A 10,949-nucleotide genomic window follows, 5' to 3' on the forward strand; every position below is an offset into this window, starting at 1 on the left:
AGTTCAACTTCCTGCTCAAAATGGTTAGCTGTAAGGTCAGACTAAGCTGGTTAGGGCTTTATCCAGCTGGATATTTAAATCCACCTCAGACAGCAACTGCACAAACTCTGAGCAACATGTTCCCAGCTTGAACAGATGTGATCCTGTAGGTCAGCTATGTAACTACCAGCTACCGAACAAAATAACATCAGATAAAACAACTGTTCTTTGATCTGAAATACTCCCTAGGAAACTGACTATTTTCGGACCTACACACAGGACATCAGTTCTTTCTTTAAACTTTCATATGTGAAAGCATTTCAGGTGAACTGCGTTGTCAAAGAGCAACTTGAGCAAGTTCAAGAAATACTTGCTACAGAACATAGCAAAGAGATCTCTATTCTGGAAGTCTGCAAGAAGTAATGGACAGTGGCTAAAAGGCCCAGGTGATCAGGAACTGTGTGCTGTGTTCTGCAAGACTGTCAGTGTTGTGGGCGGGTAGCAATGGCTACTGTTCTTCTGCTTGCTGATTGAACAACCAGAATGTCTGAAGTGCATGCAGTGAAAATGGCTGATTCTTCCATAAGGTGTTTACAGTTTTAGTAAAAGATGAATGAGAGCTTAATGAAGAAACATGAGGAAACGAGGAGATTTTTGCATTCTTTTAAATACCAAAGCAGATGGGCTGCTAGTGTGTGTTGTGGGATTTGGGTTGGTTTTGTGAGTTATTTTTATTTATTCTGGGTGGGTTTGTTTGTTTATTTTTGTAGCTTCATGAAGGAGACAATACAGAGGATTTTGAAGGCTGCTAATAAATCAGTACTCTCAAAAACCAACTATCTGTTGTGAAAGAATGAAAGCATTTCATTAAAAACTGAACTAGCAGGTGATGGTTCCCTTTCTAAGTGGTAGATAGAACTGATGTTTCCGTGTGGGATGAGAGTGGATAGTTAGTGTGAGGCTTGGCCACAGAGGCTTTGAGAAGAGTAAAAGTTTATACTTGGGCTTGAGGAAGTTTACAAAGAGCTCTTTGTAAGTGATGTCATCAAACCAGAAGCAGGTGAAAAATAGTTGAAGCAACTATCAGCATTGGTTTTTTCCTTTATTTTACTTGTTTAGGAGGTGCCTTGGCACCACCATAATACGAGTAGTGATACTGCTTTCTAGAGACCATAGAAGAGGAAATGTCAAATGGCATAATTATTAGTAAAAACTGATTAAAAGGAAGATCAGAAGTAGTAATTAGGATATCACACACTCAATTTTCTGAAGTTACTTTAAGGCTTATTTCAAAATCTGAGGAATACTGACAGAGAAGCAAGTAATTTGTATTTTCACCGTTAATGTCTTAAAAGACATTGAAAGGGAAAAATTCTACTCTTACAACTTTTCTCAGATCTATCTCAGACTGTTATGTGCCCACAGTAGCAAAATAGTCTGGAGGACAGCATGTCTCACTTCTAGGACAGACCGCAAGGACTTTACAAATAACGGATCATGCAAGTTTTAAAAATTGAAGGCAGTGGGGGGAAATGTCTTGGGCTGTCCACACCTTTTTCTCAAACCCATTGGCACTGCTGTGGTTTACAGTGATTCTTTGGGAGTGACAGATTTAAGAGTACCAGGTATTGCAGAAGGGCTCAGGAAGTGTAATGGGGAAGTGCCAGAGACTGAGGGACTGGCCAGAGGCTCCTGGTCCTAATGCATCTGAGACAGGATCTGGCTGTATCACAGCAGAGCATGTGGGGTGTGAAGAGAATTGTAACCGGTTGTTGTGGCCTAGGTTGCTGTAGAAATTTGTGAATGTTCTGGGGAAAACCCCTGTGACAGCACCACTGGCAGAAGAATTCCTGATGATTTCCATAGGGCCTGGGTTTCACCCAGTATGTACTATTGCATCAGACTTATTGTATGAATTGAAGGATTTTGTTGAACAGTATAAAGATGAATAACTTTATCTGTCAGAAGCAGCATGGGATATAGTTATCTCTTAAGCCAGGCAGTGTCAACCATCAGTTTACTAGAACTGGCTGAATCGCCTTTGCCCCAAAGAGTGAGGCTTTCTTCAAATACAATTTTCCTGAAATTAATCACTTGACAAAATATTTCACATCTAAAAAAGCTTCTACTTAATTTGTAACTGCATTTTTGTCTAATTCTTGAAAGCTGGCATGAATATTGCATTTTGAATTTAAAAATGTGGGTTTTTAATTGTTATTTAAAATTACTATACTTTTTATTTGCATGATGTTTTGGTTGGTTGGCTGTGTGTTTGTTTTTTTTTAAATCCAGCTTTCCAATACTATGTTTGGGAGCCTGAGAACAGGAGGAAGCAGCACAGACTAGTAAAGGGTCCTGTGTATTGCTTATTCAAGTTCTCTGATCCAGCACCTATTGAAGTGGTGCAAATTGCAAGTGATGGGTATTGGAATAAGTCCTTAATTTTTAATAAAAATCAACATTCTGTCTGTATCTTTAATTCAGCTATTTTAAGGACAGATTTTTTTCAATCCAGAGGGCCTTGTGTTCTATGTGTGACCATTTTAATAAGTTCCTTTGATTAGCCTATTAAAACTGGTGGTGTGACCATTCAGACTTAGACTTTTTCCATTGTTAGCTGTACCTTGTGACTGGATTTATGTACCTAGCTTATGTCATGTCTGACGGACTATAATGAAGTATGTAAGTTAGTGCAAAACCAACAACAAAATAAGTATGATGCTGGGAAAGAGCTGAAATGCTTTTGTATGGAGAAAATCATGCATCCTGAATCTGAAGGATGCCATGGCATTCAGAGAAGGGAAGTTGGCTTAATATGGGGCTTTTTGCATTTGCAAGAGATCTTTAAGAATCTGTTAGAACTGAAGTTTACGGGGTAAAAAGGGAAGTCTTCATATAACCAAATATCAAGCTATAGGAGAGAAAATAAAATGGAGGCAGTAGTTGTCAGTTTTGTCTCTAGGAGTTTCTTGAGGATCTATAGCAGGCTTTTCAATGTGTTTTAGGATATAATTCACATTTCACGTTGCTGAATCATTGGCTTGAATTTTTTGTGCATTGTTACCCTCCCACCCCCCTTTTTGGTCTGCCAATAGAAACTGATAGCCAGGAACAAACAAGCTACTTAGTAGGCGACCAGATGAACTGACTGACTGGTCATTGGACTCCTGTCCTTCAGGATATGGACAGATGTGCTCAAAGCTATTTAAACAGATGCCAGTGGCAAGATAAAAGGTGATATGGGTGTGTATATATGCATCAGCCTTAGAGGCAAAAAAGAAAAAAGGAAAGAAAAGGTGTGGGTTTTTTTTTTATTAGTAACTGTTCAACAGGAAAACCTGATGACAGTTCGTTCTGCAGATTAACTTTAAAGTTCTCTCTGTTAAATGCCACTCATGCTGGTCTTCTGTTGATGTTAGATATTGTTAAGTCTTAACATGTTCTGGATTTTCTCAGGTAACCCTTCCTTGTGCATGCAGTAGGTGTAGAAAGACCTCTGACTCCCCTGAAGATTGTGTTTGTTTCCCTAGCAGCTTGATGTGGACTGCTATTTATACTAGCAGTCTGACAAGTTCTTCCATCATTCTTCACACCCTAATACTGTCTTATGATGCCTGGTTTCTTTATCTGGGCAAAAAATGCATGATGGACACATGCTGGAAATATTGTCATAGAAATTGCCATAGATTGAACTGTCATTCAATACAAAATGTAAGAAACTGTCACTTCCAAAACTGGTGGATATGAATGCCTCTGAAGTGCTTTGAATTGCTTCTGTCCATTGTTTCTTTTCCTGTGAGTTTAGATATTAGTGATAGACTTGGTTTTGATAGTTGCTTATTGTGTGAACAAAGGACCGAGAGTAAGAGATGCAGTATGTTCAGAATTTGTGAACGAGAACTAAAAGAAGTTCAGGAGTGGATGTTTCTTCGTCCCTTTTCTTGTAGAGCTAAGTGAAAGCTGTGTAAGGTAGTGTTAAGAAAATAGATCTTTGGAATGAAATTGGGAGGAATGTTCCCATCAGTATTACTCTGAGCCAAGCCTGGCTCTGTGTTTACTGCTTCATGCAGCCACTGGGGGTGAAAAATTATGCTTTTATCACCAGAAAGAAAAAAGTTACTTGTACTGATGCTGTTGGAAGACTGTTTGCCATGCAACAAATAAGAACTTTGTAGTTAAGAAGCAGTAATTGAGATGATGAAGGTATACTTCTCAAATCTATAATGCTTATGGTAAAAATATTAATACATATTATGTATCAACAGAACATATTTCAGGGATTTGATTTGCTCTGTGAATGCATGAGATGCCAGATATTTGGGAACTGGATCTGCTCTGAGTTTTCTGGATTCTGCATTCAAGACCTGAGAGAGGCTAAGACACAAAAAAGCTGCTGTTAAAAATTCCTTGGGAAGCAGGTTGGGTTTTTTTTTCATTATTTTCCATCTAAGTTGGAGGTGAAGCAAAGTCTTGCTTCCAGAAATCCACATTGGGAGAGATTCAAATTCAGGTTCAGATTTCTGGTTTGGAAGAACTGATACTGACTCCCTTTAGTATTGGTCTCTTTGTGCTCAGGTCCTGATTCATTTCTCTGTGTTCTAAAAGTGACTGAAAGAACTACAATGCTGGTGGCAGTTCATCATAAAAGGTTTTCTTAACAAACAGTACATCAGCATCTCCATTTTTCTGAGAATTCAGACTCCAAAATTCTAAAGATAGTGTTTTCATCTTGCTAGTGTTCTTACCAGTTGTTTTCTACGTCAGTATACCACCAAATTGTAGCTGTTAACAGCAGATAATCATAGAACCTTTGCACCTGCACTTAAACTGTTCTGGTTTGTATTCTTCTGGTACAGTGCCACTGCTCACTTGTAGGCCAGGAGAGCATTTGCTAAATCTAGGTTGTTTCTGAGGAACACTTTGATTTGTCTTGGGCTGCTTCCTTGTAATGTAGCACTACCTACCTTTCTGTCTTGGGTATTCATTCTTCTTGAGTATTGAATGATCTGCAAACTCTTGTATTGGGGTTGGTACTGTTGTTACAAATAAAAGGCAGAGAGACAAGGATATGTTTCCTGCCTTGCTGTCAAATAAAAAAGTCGTTTATAAAGGGGGAAAAAAGAATTCATAATTTGGACTGCATGCTCCTATTTTTACTCCCCCCCCCCCCCCCAACCTAGGGGCACAATTGGGAAATGTTGAGTCCAAGATGTGCATGTTGTAACAAGACATTGAGATAATGTGTAATCACAATTTCTCTTCATTATTAAATAGAGGCAGTGAGCCATCTGCATGCTTGACTAGGAAGTAGAACTGTAATATTTTACTATTTTCTTAAAAGCTGTTGTTCACAGAAGTGAAGGAAATTACTGGGATGGTAGGGAAAAATGTTGTCAGTTGTGGGAACAAGTAGCCTTCAAGTCCCTGAACTCCAGATGGAGTAGAATTTCCTAGATTGTACAAAATATTAACCTCTAGCTGCTTCAAAGTCTGGGTTTTGTCCTGTGTAAAGAAACCCTTAAAACTAAATATTTTCTGCATCTGCATACTGACATTTTTAGGGATACAGCAGAGAAGCATCTGTCTACTGCACACAACTAATATTTGTCAAATATTGATTTAGTGTCCATCTCTGTTATCCTTTAACTTTTTAGTTCAAGGTTCAAAGTTTACTTTTTGTTTAAAAACTGATTTCATGGGGAGGTCATGTCCTCTAGCTAATCCACTAGTGATAGAGGTCTGTAGAATAAAAATTGAGTTTACCACAGCTCCACAACTTGGAGGAAAGCTCTGAAGCCCATACAGAAAACCTCTGTGGCACAGAGATGTGTACATACCCAGAAACATAGCAGTACATACTGAGCCTGAAACAGTGACAAAATGGAGCAAGTAGTTAGTCCAAATCAGTAGAACAAGCAGAAGCCTCAGGTTTGTCCTTCCTGTTTCTGCATGTAGGCAGCCAAAATGAAGTTGTGGTTATAAGTTGTAGAGTCACATCTGTGCTAGCTTAAGCTGGCAAGACTGCATGTAAAATACTGGAAACCAGAGTACAAAGGTTAAATTCAAATCTTTGCATGTTACTGTGACTTTGCTCCCTGAGTCACTTGCACTAGTTTGAGGCGGTGATTATTGCTTACTCTGCTGTGTAAATGTGCATTACATCTAAATTTTTTGTTAGCTGAGAGTGAGTGCATTCAGCACTCTGTAAGATCAACCTTGCCATATTAAAGTCATAGAACCACAGAATCACAGAAGGGTTTGGGTTGGAAGGGACTTTAAAAGCCCCCCCGGGCCACCCCCTGCCATGGGCAGGGCCACCTCCCTTCAGCCCAGGTGGCTCTGAGCCCCAGCCTGGCCTTGGGCACTGCCGGGGATGGGGCACCCACACCTGCTCTGGGCAGCTGGTGCCAGTGCCTCATCACCCTTGCAGTAAGACATTTCTTCCTTATGTCCAATCTAAATCTGCCCTCCTTCAGTTTAAAATAATCATCCCTTGTTCCTGTCACTATATGCCCTTGTGAAAAGTCCCTCTCCAGCTTTCCTGTCGGCCCCTTTATGTACTGAAAAGCCACTATAAGATCTTCCTGGAGCCGCCTTCTGGCTGAACAACCCTAACTCTCCCAGCCTGCCTTCTCTGGGGAGGTGTTCCAGCCCTTGGATCGTTTCTGTGGCTGCCTCTGGACCTGCCTCAACAGATCCTCTTCTGTCTTGCGCTGGGGACCCCAGAGCTGGACACAAGCTCTAGATGAGGTCTCACCAGAGCAGAGTAGGGAAGGAGAATGACCTCCTCTGACCAAAAAATAGTTTCAATTTTATCAGGTCTGAGCATCTAAAAGCTAGGTAAAGATTAAATTTAAAGTAAAAAACCTTCTTATTAGTAAAGTTGAGATATGACAGGGTGAAAGAAATATTCATTACAACAGATTTAGAACAGTGTATATATCAAGTTTATATTCTATTACACTTTAAACTTAAGAGTCTAATCTGTCAAGCTAATGAAATGGCCACAGCAACTGCAGAAAATAAGTTGGGTGAAAATAGCAGGTGCATTTGAGCAAGACTAAATTGAATTTGAACAAGGCTCTCAATCAAAAGCTGGGGAAAATAATGGTAGTTATCGAGAGGTTATTTATCTTTATGATCCTTGTATTGGAGATGTTTTGAAACAAGCATTTCCTGTTGGGTTGCCATAGCAAACACTGCGCATTTCCTCATGACAGTATGATGCTGGAATGTAAATGATACTGGGTTTTATGTAGAGTCAACCTTGGGGAGGGGGGAAAAAAGAGGGCATAAAATTCAGTTTTTAATTCAGCTGGGCTTAAAATACTAAAGATTGCTGGAGCAGAGGTTGGCTCTGAGAAACAGGTGTGGGTCACACTTTATTTAAAAGGTATTTCAGCATTTTGTGGTTGCCAGTAGGTTTTCAATGCCCAATTACTCATTAAATATAGTTATTATGAATTCTTCAACAATAATTGTAATTCTTGCATGGACAATTGCTCTACTGTGTTATCCCTACCTAATTAATGTCATAATGTACATAATGAATTTCTGGGCTTTAGTGTACACTAGTTGTAAGGTCTATGCACCCCACTGTTCTGCAGGGTGAATGTAACGAAGCTGTGCTATAAAGACTTAATGCCATAGTGGCAGTGGGTTCCTGATGCTGTCTTTGACACTCCTGTGTCCTTTTTCTGCGCGCCCCCCCCGCTACACTGTGGAGGGTGTCTTGCACCAGTATTGCAGTAGGAAATTCCAAACATTAGCAGAAATTCTTTGCCAGCCTGCAGAGTTTATGGACTTGGTGTTCAGGTTGTTGCCAGTGATCTAAATGTGACTGTACTTCTTGTTGGTTTTATCTCCCCTTGGTTGGGTCCTGGAGCACTGTAGGACCAGTTTCCATGTGAGGGGATCCAGCTCCAGAGGCTGTTCACATCAGGCTTTCATGCCATGGGCCTACAGGCAACCTTGACTTGAGAGGCATTGGGTGAGGTGCTGGGGAGCATTAAGAGCCTGGGCTGGCATCCACCTGAGCCTGTAGGAATTGTTGCCCTGAAAACATTCTGGGTTGGAAGCTGAGGCCAGTGAAGGAAACCAGAGGCCTCTGGACCATATACACAGAGATAGCAAGCAGGGTAGAGGTGTCTAAGGAACACAAGGATGAACGTGTATCAGATAAGAGGCATTGGGCTCAAAGCAGAGGGAGAAACTCCTTCACACTCAGTATGATCACAGATGCTGTGCTGAAGGAGCTATAAATACTGGAGTTTCCCATGACACCAGAACCTATTTATTTAAAAACCCCCACAAGTAAATTATACAGCTGTTTATATGCAAAGAAAAAGAAGCCATCACCGCTGATGTGCAGCTCGAGGACCTACTACACTCGTGTTTGAAAATGCATTTGGTGTAAGCACTAGTATTTGCCCCGCTCTTAAGCTGTTTTGGCAGAATCTGCAAATCAGATACTTGTCCAGCTGGACCTTTATTTTGATCAGGTATGGCTGTTCTTATTAATGAGAGCAAGCTTAAAAAAAAGACGAGGAATTAGTTTGTATAGCATAGGATTTTTTCCCTTGACAGGAGTAGAAAATGTCAGGGTAGGAAGCAACTCGGTTTCAGGGCTGGCAATATGCACCAGCGTTCACTGCTAATGCAGTTACTGCAGCGTCTCCTTCGGGTGGCTGCTGAGCATTGCTGATAGACAGGCATGGATTCGGGATGTGAAGGTACAGAATGGGTTTGGTGTAGGGTTTGTTTGTTTGCTTGTTTTTCAAAGGCAACAAAACCTTCCTACCCATATACAAATGGCATATAGTAAGGGTTTGCACATTCTTGAACCACTTAGAACACTACCTTGCCACAATTTATTTTTCATTTCCAATTGGAAACACAAATGGAATTGCTGTATTTGTTTTTTGCGGTGATTTTTTTTTTTCTTGAAACCTACTGGATGTAACTATGCCAAAAAATTAATACACATATAGGTATTGGAGATGTGTATGTCAAGGTGGTTTTGTAAAGTGCTGGTTAATCCTGTTTCAGCATTATGCAGTTTGCCACTTTACGGTAAAAGGATGTTTGCTCACATAAAGGAGTTGGTTTCAGCAAGTGGGAGGCTGCAATATTAGCTGATAGGATTAACTTTGAAACACGTCACCTGGCTGCTGTAGCTCGGGAAGAGGTGGAAGCTTGAAGAAAGGGGAGGAAATGGGCAGTCCTTTCAGAAACTGGTGGGTGCCCAGGGGAGAATACAGATAGGCATGAATAAAGTTTATACAAAATAAATGAGTTGCTGCTCTGTGTTGTTGATACAGCTGAACAGTAAAGAGACTGGTGCATTAAGGCAGCAGAGTAAGTCATGCTGCAATTGCAAGTTGGCATGTACCACAACAGCACACACATACACAAAATAACTGTTGCAAAGCTGAGTCACTAGGAGTTTGGTGTCCTTTAAGGGGTCATATGGCATCATTAGTGAGCTCCTCGAGATGGGTATTCCCATCTATGGAGAAGCTGAGCAGGATTTCTGATGGCAGGTGGCATTCCTGGGTTGCATGAAGACAGTTTGTTTTTGCCTAGTTACCTTGGCCGCCCTGGTTCCTCCTCCTGTTCCTGGATCCCCACTTTAGAGGACTGTGCGCTCTGTGTGCATGAGGGTGGTGGCGTACCTTTTTTTTTTTTTTTTTTTTTCCCCTCTTCCCCCTTCCTTTTTTAAGCAAACTGTGGCCGAGGGTAGCTGCAGGAGTATGCTACATGACCTGCGATGCGTGTTAGTGCAAGTCAGATCAAGGTTGCATGTAGGCTGTGACTTTATGTAGGCTCAGAAGTCAGGATACAATGTTACATACTGAATCTATATTTAAGACTAACAGGTAATACAGTCCATCTGCAACTCTCTTAAGCACTTATGTTAGCTGAGGAGGAGGAACATACTATATTCCTAAAGTGAACTGCTAAGCCTGAAATATGACTTGTGGTGGCTTTTGTGGGTTTTTTCTGGGTTGTTTTTTTTTTTTAATTTGGTTAGGTTTGGGATTTTTTTTGTGTGTGAGTTTGCTTTTTGTGGTTTTTGTTTTGTGGGTTTTTCCAAGTTTGGCATTCACACTGATTAACAGAAAAGGCAACATTAGTTCCATTGCTGTTAGTAAGTCCTTGTTCTTAGTACTACATCTTCAGAATTGTAACACTGAAAAATTTAACACCACCTAGACATGGATTGTTAAACCAAACGTTGAGTTTGTTGCAAGTAGGGCATTTAGTTTGTAGTCATGTTATTGTGGGCTGCTGAAAATTCTGATGTAAACAAAAAATATGCAATAAAAATGATAGGACATTCATACTTATTTTGGATATGGCTTAGGAAAGGTTTGTAAACGTGCTGCTTTGGTCACTGCAGAATTGGATAATTCAAGAGCTTCTCATGGAAGTCTGATGGAGTATTGCAGTTCTTGTATTAGGAATGATGACTGAACACAGGAGATACCATTAAGAAATTGGAAGAGGTGCAATTTTTGTAATTTACCTAATGACACTTCTTCAGAGAACACTGCATAATTGCTAAGCTTGTATTAATTGTTCAAATCCTTTATAGACAAAATTTATCTTGAATGGTGCCTTCTGAAGGTGGTGGTGCACCATTGACTACCATCCACTGTAAACTTCTCTCAGGGCTATGTTCTTATTCAGCTGAAAACATTAAACACATTCCTGTTCCATGAACATAGGGAGAATCATGGGGGAAAATTTGGGAGCCACTTTTACAGAGGTTGAAATATGTGGATTGTGTGTTTAATCACTAAAAAATAAATTGGATACAGATGTGAGTGCACACAGGCTCCCCAAACCATGTCTCGGGGTGTGAAAGCCCTCCTGCAAACTGTGACCTGACTGCAGTTTTGTGTGGTGTGTGGGGTTTTTTTTGTTTTTTTTTTTTTAACAAAATAAAACAAAGCTTCAGTTAGACC

The sequence above is a fragment of the Falco rusticolus genome, chromosome W (genome assembly GCF_015220075.1).
Source record: "Falco rusticolus isolate bFalRus1 chromosome W, bFalRus1.pri, whole genome shotgun sequence".
NCBI classification, from domain to species: domain Eukaryota; kingdom Metazoa; phylum Chordata; class Aves; order Falconiformes; family Falconidae; genus Falco; species Falco rusticolus.